The 20,387-nt window shown below is 51.0% G+C and overlaps 2 long non-coding RNA genes and 3 other non-coding genes across 5 annotated transcripts; 4 read left to right on the plus strand and 1 right to left on the minus strand.

Annotated features, from left to right (window-relative positions):
• Window positions 1-1,022: 1,022 nt before the first annotated feature.
• On the minus strand, window positions 1,023-1,156 carry LOC116596669. The gene has a single exon (XR_004288253.1). It is a non-coding gene; the product is annotated as a small nucleolar RNA SNORA71 (small nucleolar RNA).
• Window positions 1,157-7,717: 6,561 nt separating this feature from the next.
• On the plus strand, window positions 7,718-9,871 carry LOC116596465. Its single transcript, XR_004288126.1, has 3 exons — window positions 7,718-7,778; window positions 8,795-8,942; window positions 9,594-9,871. It is a non-coding gene; the product is annotated as an uncharacterized LOC116596465 (long non-coding RNA).
• A 1,559-nt stretch (window positions 9,872-11,430) lies between these two features.
• LOC116594970 lies at window positions 11,431-18,429 on the plus strand. Its single transcript, XR_004287492.1, has 5 exons — window positions 11,431-11,608; window positions 12,105-12,259; window positions 13,379-13,450; window positions 17,843-17,943; window positions 18,080-18,429. It is a non-coding gene; the product is annotated as an uncharacterized LOC116594970 (long non-coding RNA).
• Window positions 12,769-12,902, plus strand: LOC116596667. Its single transcript, XR_004288251.1, has one exon. It is a non-coding gene; the product is annotated as a small nucleolar RNA SNORA71 (small nucleolar RNA).
• Window positions 13,999-14,131, plus strand: LOC116596668. Its single transcript, XR_004288252.1, has one exon. It is a non-coding gene; the product is annotated as a small nucleolar RNA SNORA71 (small nucleolar RNA).
• Window positions 18,430-20,387: the final 1,958 nt, after the last annotated feature.

Raw genomic sequence — 20,387 nt, forward strand, 5'->3', positions numbered from 1 at the left:
GCCCATGACCAGGTGTTCTTCCTGGTCAGCAGCGCTTGGTGACAGCTTCTGGGGGAGCGGCAGAAACAGCTAAAGTCTCTAGCTCTGGACCTCAAGCTTCCAGAGTGCCAGGGCTTTCCCTCGGGCCTGCTTACACAGACGGAAAAGGCCTTCCACGCTGTGCTGAGGCAACCGGCAAGGAGGTCTGGCAATGCTTCATATGGCAACGTCCTTCTTCACCATGCCACTCCAGCGTCCACGATCAACCCCGACATCATCTAAAGGAGAAAGTCCAATAAGAACAGCAGCCTGGAATTTCTGTATCAGAAACACAGGCTGACTTAGCCCCTTGGCATGAACTCACCATGAGGAGGTCCCCCCAGGGCAGCTGGGACCCAGCTCACCCCGAAAGGGCCGGTGCTTTCATCCCCTCTGGCTTCCTCCAACAATCTCCAGATTCAAGGCAGCACTCTTGGAGTGAGGAGGACGCCACGGAGCAGCAGGTGGTCAGAACAGACGACTGGGTTCCAGTGTGGTCTCATCTTTAAGCTGCTATCGAGGAGAATGCCCCAATGAATCAGGCATGAGCTGATTTCACACCGGCTTTTTTCACACCAAACACAGCTCAGAAATGAATCTCAATGCTCACAGAGAAGAGTCAAAATAAACACGGTCTTTAAAAATGGGTGTTTTCAGGGCACAAGCAGATAGAGCAACTGGCAAAGAGCTGGCTGGAGAGCTCAAGGTCAGAAGCTCCTCCCACAGAGCACCCACCCCACCCACCCCCCATGCTGGGATTGAAGGCCACCACTGTAGCCTCCCTCCACTGTCATTACATCCCGCACATCTGTCTCTCTGATGCTTGTGCTCACCCCAAGGTCAAACTCCTCGTGTTGCCCCACCTCCCCATACCTTCCTATTTCCCATCACATCACATTTGGGCCATCACATCCATTTGGGCCACCAAATCTGTCCCGTCACTGACTCACACAGCAGCCCTCAATGCCTGAGACCAGAGAGCACTAGCTGGAGAGGAGCGGAAGTGTGTGAAGGCATCAGCATTTGGAAGGGACAGGGATGGACCCTCCAAACACGGGAAGCCGCTTTCAACAATTCCTCTCCCTGCATTATCAATGACCAGAGCACAGACAGCCCATGATCGCTTTTGAATGCAGGCGCATGAAGGGCAGAGAGAGACCTAGGAAGAGCAGCAAATGCTACTGGCCTTTGGAAAAGACTGAATCTGGGGAAACCACCCAGCCAAGCACAGGACCTCATGAGCGGCCATTCTTACAAAAGCCCCATAGAGCCTCCCTGCCAAGTGGAATCAGAGAAGTCACTTTGAGCAAAAACGCTAGGAAAATCTTAAGGGTTGGAAATGACAGGAATCCTGTGGTATTAAGCAGCACGGAAATCACCTCTATTGTAAGTGTGCTTCTTCAATAAAGAAAATAAGGTTCTGAATAGGTTACTGAGAGAGCAGCACAAGGAGATTCAAAGCCAGGGACAAGAGTCTCTGATGTGTGGGTCCCATTTCCCATTAAAACATGCTTCTGCCATTACTCCAAGGATGGAAGGAAGGCAAATACCCCAGAGAACTCTCATTACCCAGTGGGACTCTGGAGACCCTTCCTCTGCAGCAGCCACTGAGAACTTAGCAAGGGCCAGATGTGATCTAGGTTGTCTGGGACTGAGGAGCAGATCTGGGGACTCACGGACATTACCTTCTCGCCTCTCAGTTCCCCGATACCCTCACACGAAGCCCCTAGGAACCCACACATGACTGTACCAGATGCAAGGAAACCACACTCTAGAGAAAAGTCAAGAAATCTTACCTCAAGGACACTGGGGTCTAGAATGTTCCTGAGAGAACTCCCATGATGCCTCTGCACATGGTGGGCTCACCTGCAACAGACAAAAATCCAGGAATGGGCACCCAACTTATCCCTGCTCCCAGCAGGGCGAGGGAAGCATCAGGAAAGGACTCAGCACAGTAGCTATCAGAAAGTAAAGTAAGCATTCAACAAACGCTGGCTGTTACTATTTCCCCAACAATCACACTGTTTCCTCGTAAAAAGGATAGAGATTACTCTAAAGAGGGAGAGAGTGCATGGCCTATGACAGGTGGCCAGTGCTGATGAATGCATCATTGACCAGGCTGAGAAGGATGCCAAGGCCAGATTTATGGGGGTGTGTGTTGGCTGCCCGGCAGTCACTCTGCTGGACATTGAAGAAAACTCAAGTAACATGCACAGACTGGTTCCCAATAGCACGGACGTAAGTCAAGCCTCAACAATAACACTAATGCACCCATGACTGCCCCCCTGGGCCCTGGAGGCCCAAGGTGTCTGTGGAGAAGCTGGAACATGGGCAAACTCCCGGAAGGTGAGGATGTGCACACTCCAAACACAGGACAACCTTCTCTGAATCCTCTGCCTACACCACCCAGGAGTATAACATTGGCACAGGTGACAGAAGACATCTCAAAGGTGGTAGGAAAGAGGAAGTGTGAGAACTCTCCAGGTTTGGAAGGGACAGGAAAGGGCCCTCCAAACACGGGGCAACACTTTCAGGAAATCCCTTCCCTGCAGTATCAGTGACCAGGACCCAGGCAGCCCATGTTAGCAGCCTGCCATCTTCCCAGGCAGGAGAAAGCTGTGCCACCAAGCCCACGACCCCGAGCATCATCAGCCCTTTATGTAAAGATTCCATCTCCCATCATCAACGGGAAGACCAACTCCTGGGAAAAACGCCTACAGTGTTCATTCACCCCACACATACAGCTTGAGTTCCTACTATGTGCCACCCATCCTGGGCTCAAATACAAAGGACACACAGGAGGCCCTCTGTCCTCCCGGAGCTCTGGCAGTTTCCCCACTAAAAAGAAACTGAAGCTCAGGACAAGGAAGGAGCTGAGCCAAGGCTATGCGGTGGGCCACCAGCTGAATCAGGACCTGAATCCAGATTTCTCTGACCCCAAACCCACCCCACTTACCACACTAGGCCCCCTTTTGCCCAAGCGCTTTGGAAGAAGGCTCTCAGAACCTGCGCTCCAGGATCACCGCCCGCCTCACCGCGATAAGGCAGGAAGGTAACCAGCCCCTAGTCAAGGGGCTCGGGCCCAGCAGCACTTACCCAGCAGGCCTCACCCCTGCACACAGGGGCGGCCTCCGACGCGGCGGATCAGGGTTCTGCGGGACAGAAGCGGGTGCTACCTGCCGCACGGCCCGCAAAGCAGTCCAAGGGACAGTCTCCATCTGCTTGACAGCCGCAGAACCCGCACGGCCTGGGCATGCAAGACAACAGGGAAGGGGCTTTAGTGCCAGGCAGGGATGGAGCAATAACACGCTGCCCCTCTGGGGCCCTGCGAGCGCCCCCAACTGAAAGCTCAGACAACAGCTCCGCCCAACCGGGATTTTCACACTCTCCGTTAACGACGGGTGACGGCGAAACGGGTTCACGCTCCTCAGGTCACTTCGGAGACAAATGATGAATGGTTCTGGGGGACATAGGGTCCGGAGGTGGGTGCGTGCGAGAAAATCGCGGGGGACCGGGCGGGATCCGAGTCCTTCCCGCGAGCGAGTTGAGGGCGGGGGATCGGACCCGGGGCCCCTTTCTCGAGGACCCGCCTCCCAAGAGGTCCGCACCCGGCGGAGGGGCCGGACACGGAGCCAGGAGCGGGGCCCGGAAACCGGGCTGACCTTCGCCGGCTCTCCCCGCCCCTTTGGGCCTCAGTTTCCCCTCCTGTCTAGGAGAGGGGGATGCAGCACTGAGGCTGTGCTGCGCCGCCCCGTAGTGACTCACCCGGGGCACCAGGACTGTAGTCGACGGGACCAGAGGGAACGACGAGAGAAAGTGCAGCACGGTTCCGGACGGTTCGGGACCGCTCGGGAAGGCGGCTGCAGCCACAGGAAACCTCCCCACCAGCGGGTCGCCGGCGGAAATGCCCCTGGGTGCGGGCTGCGGCCTAGAGGGGCGTCTCCCGAGCTGAACCCGCACGCGCGGTCTCTTCGCGCCCCCTCGTGGATAGGAGGTGAAAACCTGCGCGGCCAAGTACCCAAGCATCCTTTTATCTTCCCATCACTCCATCCATTTATCCGGAAACCATTTAGGACGCACCAGCTTTTTCATCTATCCATCCACCCACTCACCCACACATCTGACCATTCATACATCTATATGTTCATCTAGACTTCCATCTACACCCGAGAAAAATCTACAGAGCAGCAACTTCGTATCAGGGACAGGGTTAAGCATTGGAAATATATTGAAGACAGGGTTTCTGATTTTTTTGTTGTTGTATTCTCGTAGGAATGAGATAGCGAATGCAATAATTAAAAATCATAACTAATCAGGACGTTTGGGTGGCTTAGTTGGTTAAACATCTGCCTTAAAAGCTCTTAAAAAAAGAGTTTAAAAAAATCATGACAAGTGCTACAAAGGAAAGGGGCAGGGTGGTGTAATAGTGGGGACATATTTAGCCAGGGTGGACAGCAGGGGCCTGCCTGAGGGAATAAGTGTTTTTCTTTCTTTCTTCCTTTCTTTCTTTCTTTTTTGTTTAAGATATTTATTTTTCAGAGAGCGTGCACGCACAAGCAGGGGGAGAGGCAGGCAGAGGGAGAAGCAGGCTCTCCACTGAACAAAGAGGCTGAGGGGGGACTGGATCCCAGGATCTTGGGGTCACATTTAGGACAGCAGAGGCAAACACTTTCAGGAATGAGAGAGCAGTCAGAGGACAGTCAGAGCAGAGAGTAAGAAATCAGAGAAAAATAAATTGAAAACTTACATAAAAGGAACACATTCCTGAAAAATATATAGCAAAATTGCCTTAAGGAAAAACAGAAAACATGAATCCTCTTAGAACATTTTAAAGTGTTGAATCAGTAGTTAACAATATTTCCACAAAGAAAACATCATACCCAGCTTTTCAGCCTTACGAAGTCTCCCAGATAATAGAAGAGGAGGGAGTTGTTCTCAGTTCAGAGATTAACCATGACTCCCAAATTAAGCAAGGAAGGAAGGAAAAAAAGTTATAGTCCATCTCATGAATGTAGATGTAAAATATATTGGCAACTTCAGGTGGAAACAGCGGTGGCCCCCAGTGCCCTTAAAGGGCAGTAACCGCGCTCCTGTCTTGTGAATGTCTTCTGACCATTGATTTCAGACTTCCGGTCTCCAGAATAGTGACAGAATAAATTTATGCCCTTGTCATCCACTCAGTTTGTGGTGCTTTGTTATGGCAGTCTTAGGAAATTAATACAACAGACATACCTAAACCTTTTCTTTACCACATTCTAGCTGTATTAACAAGTGACTTCATCTTTCTGAACCTCAGTTTTTAAACTTTAAAATAGATAAAACATGCAAATTTGTGCAGCTGCTATGGAAAATAGTATAGTATAGCAATTGCTCAAAAAATTAAAAATAGTATTACCATATGATCCAGCAATTCCACTTAAGGGTATATTCTTGAAACAGTTAGGAATGTAATCTTAAAGAGATATTTGTCTACCTGTGCTCATAACAGCACTGTTCATGATAGCCAAAGGTTGGAGTAACTCAAGTATCTAACAACAGATGAGTGGATTAAAAAAACATGATACACACACACACAAGCGTACCAATGGAATATTATTTGGCCTTAAGAAGGAAGGAAATTCTGACATATACCACAGCATGGAGGGACCTTGAGGACTTGCTGCTAAGTGAAATAATCCAGACGCAAAAGGACACATACTGTATGATTCCACTAATATGAGGCACCTGGAGTAGTCAAATTCAGAGAAAGAAGGGAGAATGGTGGCTGTCAGGGGCTGGAGAAGCCAGGAATTGGGAATTGTTGTTTCAAGGATCCAGTTTCAGTTTTGAAAGATAAAAATTCTGGAGATTGGTTCCACAATGGTGTGAATGTACTGAATCCTACTGAGCTGAATATTCAAAAAATAGTTAAGATGATGACTTTCATGTTATGTGTATTTTGCCACAATTGAAAATTTAAAGGTATGTAATATAATACATTGAAACTCAGTACTATAAGTGTTTTTTTTTTAAATAGGGAAAAAATAGGTGTTGGGTTATAGTAAGGCTGTTTAATAAATTTTAGTATCATTGTCATAATCATCATCATCACTTGATAAAAATTAATACCCATTCATAACATTTAAAATTTCTTACAACTCTAAAAATAGAATATATAACGTAAACCATCTACCAATATTATACATAATGATGGAATCATAGAAGCATTCTTCTGCCTTCATCCTGGAAGTCTTCAGAGAAATAGCCAGGGGTGGGGGTGTGGGGGAAGGGATGTCCGATGCCCTTGACCAGGAAGATCCAAGGTCTTAAGAGTGAAGAATTGATGTGGTCAGTTACCATGGCAAAAGATAATCGGGGCAAAGCCAAATATTATCCCAGAATGCCCAAGTATTCAAGCAAAAAATTTAAGCCAGCAAAGTTTAAGTGATAAGCCACATATATCTCAGTGATTTAGTTAACAAGGAAGGTACAGGGTTGTTGTTCAGGGTAATTAGCTGCGACCATACAGATTTAGTAGTCAAGACAGTTTTTTTCAAGGATTGTCCACGATGGATAGAAGGAAAGTCCAGTGTTCCTGCTAAAACATCAGTCTTCAGCTAGGACTCTAGTTCATCATGGCCAAACTTTGCTAGTTCTGGAGGGGGTGGGCCTCTTCTTCTCATGCCTGTCCTCATGGCAGAGACCTGAGCCATTTATACCTTCACTGAACCCACACTGAGTACCTCTCCAGAACCAGTGGTCCACAGCCCAGGACAAAAATGAACCAGAAGCAAAACTATTACGAGAGAGAATGTGTGGGTTGGAGGACCCAGCTAGGGGACCTAGGGAGAAGGAGGGATGGAGACCTAGGTGGAAGCTAGTCCTTGTGGGAAGGGTCCAGTGAAGGTCCCTGGCTGTTGAAGACCCCAAAACAGGCCAAGACCCAGGCCATTGGCAGCTTAGAAAGAGTCCGTCGTGCTTGAGAGGTCCTGAGAGGCTAGACTGGCCATGGCTTCCATCAAGCCTCAGTCCCACCTTGCAGGAGCTATAGCCTAATCCTTCCGAAAGAAGAAGTAACAGATGAGCATCAAGAAGCAGATGAGGATGATGAACAGATACAGGATGGTTTCCAGCATGGTGACCATTCTTGATGCAGGGACAGGGCCTGGAGCTCTTGCAGGCCTCAAAAGGTTGGTTCTGGACTTCCAGCTTGGACCCTGGGCACCACCTCTTTGGAACAGTCTGTCCAGCAAGCCTCAGCTTCATCTTCCCAAGGGACGGGGCTCCACACACAGGGATCTCTTAGCCACTGTGAGGTCACAAACTCCTGGATGGTGGAGTGCTGGCCTCTCAGCTATAGCCCAAATCTTTATTAATGTGACCATTATGTTGAAAGCAGGACTCCTGGTATGTAATCATACATTTTTTTTTTACCTGCCTCTTTAGACTTCTTAAATGGAAGTATTTATTCCCTATCCTTAGAAAAATATCAGGCACACCTCATAGCTTTTCTGATCATTCTTAGGTTGTAAGTCTTTATCACTAAAATTATGAACACTGTTTCCATTTGATAATGATCAGTCTAGTATATATAAGTCACATTTTCCATAATTATAGGGAAGACTTCTCTTGCCATCTGGGGTCAAGCACAGGGTGTGCTACTATCTGCTGAGAGGGGACAGGGCACTTCTCCCTCATCCAAATGTATTTCTTTTCACTAGGAGGACTCTGTCCATTCTCTTACCGCCAATATCTCCAGGATCAGAACAGAGGGAATAAAGGTGAAGGTAAAGGGGAGACTTCTCTCCAGGCTGGGCATGTATTTTATGTAGGTCTTTCTCTCTTGGCCTCTATTGCAGGAGTTCTTTGGAGGACCCAAGGACCCACCCTTTGTTGTCCTAGGGATCTGAACAGGGATATGAACAAGACAGGCCTTCCTGAGGATCCCCTAACCCTAGCAGGCACCCTCTTGGGTAGGAGCTCTTGGGTAGCAGGTGGACATTCTCAGGTCCTGAGCCCTTAACCACCAGCTGGTGCCAGGTTCTTGACTTCCCCAAGACAAAGAATTCAAGGACTAATCAGAGAAAAATACAGCAGAGAAGCTTTATTGCAATGCAAAAGTACACACTATAAGAGAGGGTTGTACAGGTGCACTTAGGAGAATCTGAGTGGTGCTGGGTCGATGCGGGATTCTGATTCCTTTTTTTTTAAAATTAATTTTTAAATTATTAACATATAATGTATTATTTATTTCAGGGGTACAGGTCTGTGATTCATTAGTCTTACACAATACACAGCGCTTACCACAACATAGACCCGTCGTAGTGTCCGTTACCCAGCGACCCCATCCCTCCCCCCTCCCTCCACTCCAGCAACCCTCAGTTTGTTCCTGAGGTTAAGAGTCTGGTATAGTTTGTCTCCCTCTCTGGTTTCCTGTTATTTCATTTTTCCCTCTCTTCCCCTATAATCCTCCGCCTTGTTTCTCAAATTAGGATTCTGATTCTTACAGGCAGTTATAATCATAGGGTGGAATATTCATGTAGGGTTCTGGAAATCCCTAAGTCATTACGCATGCTCTAGGCCAATCACTATGCGCAGGCGCAGTCTGATTTTTCTCTTGTGGACAAGCGGTAGTCAAGATCTACGAGTTGGAGCCCTCTAGCGCCCCGCAGCGGAGAGGGCATTCTCCCTCAGTAGCCGTCGGGCTGGGGCTTTTGCGCATGCGTGCTGCAGTTGCGCATCGTTAAGGGGTAGCGCTGAGGCTTCTTATGGCCACAAACATTCTGCTTTTGAACAGGTGTGAGTTCAGTTCCCTGGTCCTTGTCTGTCTTCCTCCAGCCACTACCCAACATCACTACCACAGATGCTACACCTGCTGAATAAAATGATGAACCTTGGACTGAGGAGTGGGTCAGGTCAGGCTCCCCTGTGCTCCCTAACTCCAGGTAACATATATCAAGCTCCCGCGTGTTTTTGCCAGAACCCCTGATACTCAGGTACTCCTCTTGTTCTCCCTCTTTGGGGCAGGGGTGGAACTATTTTAAGAAATAGAATTCATAGTTCTCCCTCCTTTTAATGTCTAAGTGTACTGTTCATACCCTCAACTTAAAGAAGTCAGAGTCACGAGCAGTCGTTGTTCAGTTATTTCCTTCCTAAATTCTGCATCCGGTCCAACACCTTCCTTGGGGGGCAGCTGCCATTTTATCAGATGGAACCTTCATAAATTGCCAGGATTGGGCCACAGCTTGCTTACCACAGCAGCAATCTGTTGTTGCTTAGCAGTTCATTCCTATATCGTGGTGCCTCCTTGGTGCCTTGCTGAAATGTCCATTTTAACATCCGGTTACGCTGACGATGAATGAGCATCAGCCACACCTCTTAGATGCCCAGCCTCCTCTAGGCACTGGGGATGCACAAATAATCTGCCCTGGATTCCCTCCCTGACATCACAGGAGCAAGGGGTGCAGGAGAATAATCTCGGATTGAATTGTGGTTCTGCCCTTTTATAATCTTCTTAGGACACCCTTGCCTTAATCTCCAGTTTGGGACAATAAGGCCTCCAGCCTGAGCCGTGCAGGAGGCATTTCTCCTCCTAGGATGTCCCAGGCTCATGAGGTGCTGGGCGCTGTGGAAGGGACATGCTCTCAGCCTCCTGCTTGGGCTTCTTTCCTGTGGCTTGCAAGAGCTGATCAAAGTCAGATGGCTTTAGACCTGCACTGATGAACACAGCAGCCAGCAGCCACGGTGGTTGGAAATGTCAAATGTCAGTGTTAAACATTCGCCGGATTCTGAAGACTTTGTCAGAGTGAACAGCAAATATCTCATGAGTAATTTAAAGATATTAAAAAAAATGCTCAAATGATGATATTTTCACTATATTGGGTTAAATAAAATGTACTATTAAAATGAATTTCACCCTTTTTTGTGTCCTTTTAATATGGCTCTTAGAACATTTTGTTTTTATTTATTTATTTTTAAGGATTTTTATTTATTTCAGAGAGAGCACACAAGTTGGGGCAGATGGGCAGAGGGAGAAACAAGACTCTGCTTAGTGGGGAGCCTGAAGCCAGGCGATCCCCAGACTCTGGGATCATGATTTGAGCTGAAGGCACACACTCAACCTACTGAGCCACCCAGGTAGCCCAGAACATTTTAAATTACGTATGTGGCTACCATTATATTTCTACGGACAGTGCTGTCTCAGACTTTTCCAGCACAGCACATTCTCTCAGCCTCATAAATAATCCCACAGTGTCCTCTCAGTGACAGAAGCCCTTGGCTTTCTCAGAAATACTAAGTATAGCAACCACCATGCTTGGCCATTTGCTCTGTGCTTTGCTTTTGATAGAATCATTTCATGTAATTCTCGAAGCAGTGCTCTGAGGGGTAAGCTATGCTTTTGTCCATTTTTCAGAAAAGGAAACCTCAAGCTGGGCTGAGAATTTAGGTCATTCAGTCAAGGTCACACAGAGCATAAGAGCAAGAACAGGGGGCAGGAGAGGGCACCAGGGCCTCAAGTGTGTTCACCTGACCCCATGGCCCAGTGTAGCATCCATGGTCCCTACCCATCACAGAGTTCCCCAACATTCCCACAGTCTTGGAATCCCACAGACTCCTCCCAGGTACGCAATATGGAGTGAGTTCACTGGATTTCTGCTCTGTACTGACCTAGTCTGTTCCAGGAATCGGACTGGGGGGACTCCCTCCTTGGGCACAAGGGTGGGCTGTTTATACTTCAGAATGTGGGTTGAGTTAGTGGCAGGGTTACCTTAGGTTTGAGGGACACACATGACCCAGGGTGCAGGCACTGTTAGTGCCTGAGAGGTTTGGGAACCACGAGCCCCTTCTCAAGCCTGTCTGCAGTGTCCTCTCGGGATCACGGGGGGTTCTGTCTGTTGTCTTTGCCTCTGCAAATCTGATCAATTCCCTTCTGCTTCAAGGACTCATTTTGGGGACAAAGTTGAGCAATGCCCCTGCCCATCTCTCTAGATTTATCTCCTTGTCACTCTCACGTTCTACTTTCAAGTCATCAGAACAATATTCTAACCTGGTGATGTTGAAATATATGGTCAGAATTCATTCACTGGTTCAGTTGAGCCAGTCATAAAACTAGGTACTGAGAATGCATCGTCCATCAGGCAAGAACCCTATTGTCCAGACTACCTGAAATCTTTTAACATGAGCTCTCGCTAATCACAGCTCCTCACGTGGAAGACTATTTCTATAAGTTAATGACAAAGCAGTGGCAAAAACAGAATAAAGAGAAAAGCGAGGGGATGTTATTTCCAAAATTCTAGGTTCGTCTTGGAAATGATCCAAAGCCCTACAGAGTCAGAATTTGAGCTCCGCGCCACCAGGGGGCGCGACAGGATCGCTTGCGCGGTATCGGCCCCCCCCACCCCCACGGAGACGCCGCTCTAGGCCGCAGCCCGCCTTCCAGCTGTATTTCCGCCGGCGCCGAGCTGTTGGGGCGTGTCCTGCTGTGCCGCTGCCAGTAGCGGAGGTCCACGCCGCCGGGGTCCATCTCCCGCAATCCCCAGACATCCGCACCTTCCTGCGCTGTCGGCTCTGTCAGCGCTGCTGTTCCGCGTCGTAGGTCGCGGCACCCGAGGTGAGTCCACTGCGGGGATCGCTGGGCGCCGGAGGTGAGTCCACTGCGGGGATCGCTGGGCGCGTGCTCTGCGCCCCGCCCCGCACTGAGGCCCGAGGGGGCGGGGAGAGCCGGCGGAGGTCAGCGCGGATTCTGGGCCTCGCTCCTGGATCCGTGTCCGGTCCCTCCGCTGGGTGCCGTCCTCTCGGGAGGTGGGTCCTCGAGAAAGGGGCCTCGGGTCGGATCTCCCGCCCGGGCCCCCGCGATTTGCGCGCACGCACCCACCTCCGGACCATGAGTCCCCCAGAACCATTTATCGGTTGCCTCCGAAGTAACTTGAGGCGCGTGAGCCCGTTTCGCCGTCACCCGTCGTTAACGGAGAGTGTGAAAATCCCGGTTGGGCAGAGCTGTTGTCTGAGCTTTCAGTTGGGGGGCGCTCGCAGGGCTCCAGAGGGGCACCGTGTGATTGCTCCCTCCCTGGCACTAAAGCCCCTTCCCTGTTGTCTTGCGTGCCCAGGCCGTGCGGACTCTGCGGCTATCTGAGAAGCAGATGGAGACTGTCCCTTGGACGGCTTTGCGGGCTGTGCGGCAGGCAGCACCCGCTTCTGTCCCGCAGAACCCTGATCCGCCGCGTCTGAGGCCGCCCCTGTGTGCAGGGGTGAGACCTGCTGGGTAAGTGCTTGTGGGCCCGAGCCCTTTGACCAGGGGCTGGTTACCTTCCTGCCTTAGCGCGGTGAGGGGGGAGGTGATCCTGGAGCGCAGGTTCTGAGACGCTTCTAGCAAAGCGCTTGCGCAGAAGGGGGCTTGGTGTGCTAGGTGTGGGTTTGGGGTTAGAGAGGTCTGGGTTCAGATGCTGGTTCAGCCGGTGGCCCCGCCGGATCACCTTGGCTCAGGTCCTTCCTTGTCCTGAGCTTCAGTTTCTTTTTAGAGTCTGGGAGGACAGAGGGTCTCCTGTGTGTCCTTTGTATTTGATCCCAGGATGGGTGGCACATAGTAGGAACTCCAGCAGTATGTGTGGGGTGAATGAACACCATAGGGTTCTTTCCAGGAGTTGGTCTTCCCGTTATCGTGGGAAATGGAGTCTTTACATGAAGGAAGGATGATGCCCAGGGTCCTGAGCTTGGCAGAGCAGCTGGGGGGCTAATAGGAACTTCTCTTTCTGGCTCACCTGCCTGTTCAGTACCTGCATTCGAAAGTGATCATGGTCTGTCTGTGTCCTGGTCATTGATAGTGCAGGGAGAGGAGTTGCTGAAAGCGCTTCCCCGTGTTTGGAGGGTCCCTTCCTGTCCCTTCCAAACTCTGGAGCTTTCCCACACTTCTTCCTCCCCACCTTTTAGGGGCCTCTAGGCACCTGCTGTCTTATGGCGTGCTCTCTGTGCCTGGCTCAGGATGGTTTTTGTTTCTGTGAGGTTTTATAAAGGGGGCACGAGCGTGGGTCCTGCCTCAGTGCATGTCTTGAGTAGGTTGTGGGAACCACTGCTGTGGTCTTCTGACTCTGGTCTCTAACTTCCGCAGCCATGTGTTGCTTTCTGCCTATGTTTGAAGGGATTACAGGCTGCCTGTGTCCTGGTCACTGGTGATGCAGGCAAAGGAAAAGTTGCAAGGCTTTCTTTATGTTCAGGGGTTCCAGATTAGGACAGCCCTACGTGACAGCACGAGGCAGATGCCGGGAGGGAGACTTTAAGTGCATTTACCTCCTAAGACCCAGACTCCCTCAGTGTTTTCTTGTTCGTGAGCATAGAGGTTTCCCAGACAGGTAAAGCAGTGCCAAGTGCTTCTTGTCCCCTGCAGGAATGTCTCGTGACTGTGGTTCCACGTATGTGAGAGGCGACCTCAGGGAGAACCTGGATTGGGAAGTCCCAGGTAAGTGGTGTCCTGCCTGGTTCTCTAGAGCTCAAGTCTGTGTGGGCTGTGAAGCCTGAGGTGTTCAGGTGAGCGGGGCGGGGGGTGGGGTGGGGATGAGTGCAGGGAAAGGCTACTTCCCAGTGTTTCCAGCTGACTGTGTCCCCTGGATCTGGTGGGCACAGGTCTGGGCCCTCTTCTGTTCCTGAGAGCCCCTGATGAAGTCTCCTGTGACGTGGAAAGTGGCACATTGGGATGGTCAGAGGGCTGCATTTTAGAGGCAAACCGAGATTCCTCTTTGGTGTAGAGCTGAACACAGGTTATATGACCACTCAGATTCAGTCTTCCAGAACCACGAATCCTCAGTATCTCTACATCGTCAATCACCACTTTATCTCTGGGTAGGTGTGGTAAATCACCTGTGCAAGGGAGAGGAAGCTTCTGGGATATCAGGCTGTCAGTCTGGTCATGGGTCTGTGTGCCGGGCTCCGAGTTCAGGCCAGTTCCCAGTTCTCAGGCTGCTGCCCAGCCAAGGCTTCCCTTCTTGGCTCATTCATGCCCTTTTCTGCTCCTGCATTCGAAAGTGATCGTGGGCTGCCTGTGCCCTGGTCATTGATAGTGCAGGGAGAGGAGTTGCTGAAAGCATTTCCCCGTGTTAGAAGGGGTCATCCCGTCCCTTCCAAACTCTGGAGCTTTCATACATGTCTTTTTTACCCACTGATTTGTGTTACTTCCTTGTACCTGGCACCGCGTGGCCCACCCAATGCCCTCTTGGCCAAGAAGGTCCCTTCCTTGGGGTGTTTCTGTTCATGGGCCAGTGGTAGAATCATGGTGGGGTCCCTCTTCTCCCAGGCCTCCCCTCAGGAAGCTTTCTCTGTCTCCTCATTGCACTTTTTTCCCCACACCCTCAGCCCTGGTTCCACTGGACATTGGTGATTTGCTTCTCACACCCCCTTTGCTGTAATCTTCAGGGCAGTGGCTCCGTCTTGGTGCCTGACACATAGCACTTGGACAAAACAAGATGGAGGAGGGGCGCCTGGGTGGCTCAGTTGTTAAACGTCTGCCTTTGGCTCAGGTCATGATCTCAGGTCCTGGGATTGAGCCCCATATCGGGCTCCCTGCTCAGTAGGAAGCCTGCTTCTCCCTCTCCCACTCCCCCTGCTTGTACTCCCCCCTCCCACAGTGTCAGATAAATAAGTAAATAAAATCTTTTAAAAACAAAACAAAAAGCACAAGACAGAGGAGACCAAAGTACCACATGGTGAGGCAGAGGGCTTATCCCATTGTGATGTGTCAGTGTGGAGGCGGGGCTCTTGAGCCAGCCTGCCTGGTCGAGGCTGAGGAATCCTCTCCCTGGGGTTGTCGTCTCTCTCTCATCCTGGTCATGGGCTGGGCCCACGGTCCGCAGGGGGCGGTGTTCCCCAGCCCTTAGATTGAGGGACAGGGAATGGAGTGGTGATCCGGCTGGGCAGCACGCGTCATGGTTCATATATATGAAAGCTGCCCTTACACACTAGATGGAGGACATGCCCGAACCCCCAACCCCGTTGCCCCTCCTGCTCCATGCTCGTCGCTTCTGGTCAGTGTGGCGTGCTCCCCAAAACCTGGCCTCCACAACCTTTTGACATAGACTGTTGTTCTGTGTGAGAGGTTGTTCTCAGGCGCACAGGTTAGCACTGACCTTACTCCTGTCACAGGTGATCCACAGACCCCTTTCTAGAGTAAAGTTGTTCTTGTCCCTGAAGCGGTAGTGTGTGGCCTTTCAGATACTAGTAGCAGCAGGCCACATTTGTGACTGCCGTGGTCTGCCGGCCCTTGTGCCCGCCTGGGCCTGCTGTGAGCGTTCACATGTGCCTTGTGTCTTGCATGTGGGTCTGCGTGGGCAGAAACTCCGTGAGTTCTGCTGTCTTCCCAGCCGGGACTAGGCTGTGGGGCCCGAGGTAAGGCATCCAGATCCTTCTCTGGAAGTTTGTTTTGTGCACCCGTGAAGTCACATACTTGTGCCCTGGGGTTTGAATGAGGAAGTGCGCTCACAGTTAGGTCCCGCTGTGGGCAGTCCCTCACATGCTGAGAGGGGATGGGCCTCAGGTGAGGGGCTCCCCGGGGCAGCCCCTTTTCTGGTGTGCCCTGATGGAAAGCATGTAGCTTTAGGCCCCAGAGATCCCTGGGCTGGCCTCTGAACCCATGTAGCTTTGTAACCTATTTTCAATCTCCACTTCCTCTGAAAAACAGCTGGGATAGCCATGAGGGACTTTTTCATGGTGGTGGCGTGACTATGTGATCTTGATCTTTTATAGCAGAAAGCATTTTTTTTTTAAAAGATTATTTATTTAAGAGGGAGAGGGAGCAAGGGAGAGAAACGGGGGGGGGGGGGGAGAGGGAGAGCGAAACTCCAGCAGACGCCACACCGAGCGTAGAGCCCAACACAGGGCGCGTTCTGCCATCCATGAGGTCATGACCTGAGCTGAAACCCAAGACACTTAACCAAAAGCCACCCAGGCATACCGCCCCCTGAGCCACCCAGGCGTGCCCCACCTTAGCTTTCTTTCTGCCATGCCCTTCAGAGCGTGGGCCTGTTCTGGCTCCCCTGGGATGCATGACTGGGCTAGCCCCCTGACCTCTGGGGGCACATTCTGTCATTTCATATTACAGATCCCCATGTCAGAAATCAGTCTATATGTTTCTATGTGGACCTCACCCTGGACTAAGTTCATAATAGTGCTTGAGGGCACACGGGAGAATCCCAAATCATGGGATCTGCTTTATGAATTTGTGGGAGTAGAGACTAGCCCATGAGAACACAGGACAGTGTGTGAATTCATTGCTTGTGTGTGTTGTCTTTGCTCCCTTACTTTCTGGAGCACAGTGGATTGCTTCTCCAGGAGCTGTCAGTGATGTCAGATAAATGGAGAAAGAGAAATACAGGTGGGGCCTGCTGTAGGGCCGTGGGGGAGTTCTCTCAGTTCTGAGTGAATAGAAGAAGTTCTCATTTGTCATGGTTTGCCAGAGCCGGGGGAGTTTTCTTGTCAGTCAGTGATGGAGGAGAGTGTGTTGACTGATAGCCCTGTCTGTAGCTTTCCTTTCGCTGACTTCATCTGTGCTTTGTGGGTTCTTTTGGAAAGGGCGACCCAGGGGGTTGACTGAAGAAGAATTTCTCAGGCCTGTGGATCTTTGAAGTCTGTATTTATAGACTACAGACTTCCTGGCCTGCTTTCTGGTTCATGGCCTGGGGGGGTGTTGTTGCTGACAGGGCACTCGGTGTGGGCATCCATCCGCAGCAGGCTGACTGGCTGCCTTGTGCTTGGTGCGCTGCCGATGTGTTCCGGGACCAGAGACCCGCCGCGGTGCCTTCACTTCATAGACAGTTACAGCCTGGTGTCCCTGGGAGAGACAGCCTGAGGCCTCTGAGAGAGACAGCCTGGTGTCCCTGAGAGAGACAGCCTGAGGCCCCTGAGAGAGACAGCTTGGGGCACTAAGAGAGACAGCCTGGTGTCTCCGAGAGATACATCCTGGGGCCCCTGAGAGACAGAGGTAGAGCCTCATGCCCGTGGGAGAGACAGCCTGGGGCCCCTGAGAGAAACAGCCTCATGCTGGTGGGAGAGATAGCCTTGTGCCCCTGAGAGAGACAGCCAGGTGTCCCTGAGAGAGACAGACAGCCTGGGGCCCCTGAGAGATAATGTAGCCTGAGAGGCATCTCTTGGCTCTCAGATAACAAGGGCGCTGAGGTTGGAGGTGAGGTCAAGGTGTCCTTCCCTTTGACCCCACCCCCACTTTTGGTTGGGGCTCCTGTCTAGGTCGTGAGATCTCTTTCCTTTACATTTGGGTCTTGTGTTGCAGAAGGGAGCCTGTTGTGTCAGGTGGTTTTGTTCCCATCTCGCCCCGAGGTGGGGGTAGTGAGAATGACTTACCACCTGGTGCCCAGGAACCAGGTTGAAGAACCCAAGAGAGTGCCCTTGGCTTTCACACCTGCTCTCCACCCCTTTGCCTCAGGGGCTTGTCCTATCCCACAGCCTAGTTCCTGGGCCCAGGCTCCTCAGCCAGCCTGGAGGATTTAAGGGACAGTGGTGACCATTCTGAAAAAAAATTACTCAATGCCTCACTCCAGACCTGGTAATTCAAACTTCTGGGTGTAGAGTCCTAGGGATTGAGTTTGGCGGGGGGCGGGAGGGGGGAGTTCCTCCGCACAGTGTCCTCAAGCATTCGTGATGTTTTCTTGTTCTCCTTCAAGTGGGTCTGGCAGTGTTGACATTTGAAGATGTTCTTCCTTTATTATCCTTTCTATTCTGGAGATAATCTAGTATGGCATGCATAAACTGGACGCTTAGGCCTAGCTGACGGGACCCTCTCATTGATGTCCCTTGGGGGAAGGAGGCAATGGAGACTGACTGTGTGTATGCTGCTTCTGCCTTGTAGGTCAGCCTTAGATCTGGAGCTGATGAAGTAAGTCCCAAGGCCATGAGTCAGGGGCCCTGGGGATGACTTCGGATCTGGGTTTGCTGATACGTCTCTCCAAGGTGAGTTACTGCCAAGTGCTGGGGACCCACAGGCCACGGGTAGCCTGGTTTGCTTCTCCGTGGGTGGGATCTCGAAACCACTGGTCTCACTTGTTTTTGTTTTTTTGTTTTTGTTTGTTTGTTTGTTTGTTTTCAGATTCTCGTGGTGTTAGCAGACACGAGAGGAGCAGAGGAGGGCAGGGAGACCCCGCAGGACGCATCCTTAGAGCACCTCCTCTTGATCTCCCTCGGAGCATCATGGATCAGCTCCGCACTCCACACGGGAGCTCAGAGGGCAGGGGCTGGGGCTGGGGTCCACGTCAGTGGGCTCTGAGTCTTGACACCAGGGCCCTGAGAAGCCATGGACAGGGAAAGCCAGCCCCCGTCCCTCTGCTGTGCCTGGAATGACCTTAACGACCAAGACTTTTTCTCTTGAATTGCAGCTGCCTATCACTTTCCTTTCTGCCACCCATTCAATAAACCTTACGGACTCGCTCTTCTGCCTTTTAAAGTCTGTAACATGTTGCGTGCACTGAGGTTGGACGTGGAAAAGTGGATCATAGGCCAGTCTTGTTTTCAGCCTCTGAGCCTCTCTTGCCATGCTCCTGGGGCTTGGCACACAGGCCACAGTCTGAGGTGTTGCCTTAGGACTGGGAGGTAACCAGGTGTCCGTAGCTGGCTCAGAATCAGGCCCATGAAGGAGTGGAAGGTTTGAGGAACGGTCAGGCCAGGGCTTCGGAAGGGGACTGGTGACAGTGGGCTGGAGTGAGGTAGGCACTGATGCCATTGAGCTGGCCAGAGTTCTGGGGCCTGGCTCATGAGTAAATGCCTGCTTTTGTGGCCAACTGCACTAGTTTGCCTGGGATTGAGGGGTTTTCTAGGACATGGGACTGACTTGTTAAATCTAGAAGGGTCCTGGGTAAACTGGGACAAGTTGGTCAGTTTACTTGGGAAGTAAAATACATGATGTCAGGTTGAACGGGCAGGTTACTGAATAAAGGTGAGAGGGAGAAGGGTGAACATGAAGCGCTGCCATTGGTGGACCTTGTGGGTATCCTTGGCCGGGGTTTTGGAGATAATTGGGGTAAATCAGTAATTGGGATCATGTGAGGCTGGTCTAAGGATGTGCATGTGTGAACTTTTTAATTCCCACGTTATAGATGGACCGGGTCTCCATGAGGAAACTGGTCCCAAAGGCCGTGATGAAAGTCTGGAGTTAATTGTCCAATTTCTGTATTTGAAATTGAACTTGACATGATGAGTTGACACCTGGGTGGGCCCCTCTGCTGGGGGAGGTGTTCTTCATGGCCGAAGTGTTCACTCTGCCAGCCAGTTCCTGATACAGGCATTCAGAAGTCAAGTCTATTTTTTTTTTTTCTGCCTTCCCTGTGGACCGTCCTGACTTGTTTTTTTTGCCACCTTTAGTCAGCTGGTTGTAGTTGAAAAGATGCCAAGGGAAGGATCTGGGTCCACTTGAGAAAGCTGTGACTGGTTGGTAATGTTTGCGGCTATGGAGGGGCAGCAGCAGAACATGGGCCAGTACTTAAAAAGCATGTGTGGAGACACTTGGCGTGTCCCACTGGGCACAGGTCATGCCCACCTCACACTGCGGCATGGGAAGCACAAGCCATGCTAAGTCTTGAGAGCCTGAGGAAATCTGAGATGACCACCGGGACTCAGGAGCAGGGCTTAACATCAGGGAGCTGTGATCATTGCTGGGAAATGTGCAAGCTTCCTGGAGGGGCTGGTGGACCCAGGAGTGGGAGATTTCCATAGCAGAATTAAGAGCTGGGACTATGGAGAGCTGGTCAGAGTGGAGGTCCATTCATTAAAAGGAAGAGCATGTACTTATGAGACAGACACATTGCTAGAAGTAGGGGTATAATGGAAAATAGGATAATTTATGCCCTTAAGGTATGCCTGGAAGGTCTGTACATAACATGTCACATGCTGACTGTGGAACATGCACTCGTGTTGGCCACTGCTGGAGGTGTTGGGGATACAGCTCCGAACAACACACAAGAGGCCTCAGCTTATTCAGAGCTGCAGTCCATTACAGTAAACCAGAGATCCAGGTGACATGCCAAGCTCTTAAAATACAAGTGAATGTCAGGGCACCTAGGTGGCTCAGTGGGTTAAAGCCTCTGCCTTCTGCTCAGGTCATGATCTCAGGGTCCTGGGATTGAGCCCCACGTCAGGCTCTCAGCTCAGCAGGGAGCCTGCTTCCTCCTCTCTCTCTGCCTGCCTCTCTGCCTACTTGTGATCTTTGTCTTTCAAAAAAATAGATAAATAAAATATATAAAAAAAATACAAGTGAATGTCAATTTTTGGTCAGATTTCAGCTGAAAATTACCCCAGCATTGTGATAGCCAGTTGGGGAAATCCTGAATGGGCTGTTAACACAGGCTTGACGAGGGAGCCCAGAGACTGGCCAAGCTTCAGAAAGGTCCCACGGGAATGAAGGT

This window comes from Mustela erminea, chromosome 7, assembly GCF_009829155.1.
Source record: "Mustela erminea isolate mMusErm1 chromosome 7, mMusErm1.Pri, whole genome shotgun sequence".
Lineage (NCBI taxonomy): Eukaryota > Metazoa > Chordata > Mammalia > Carnivora > Mustelidae > Mustela > Mustela erminea.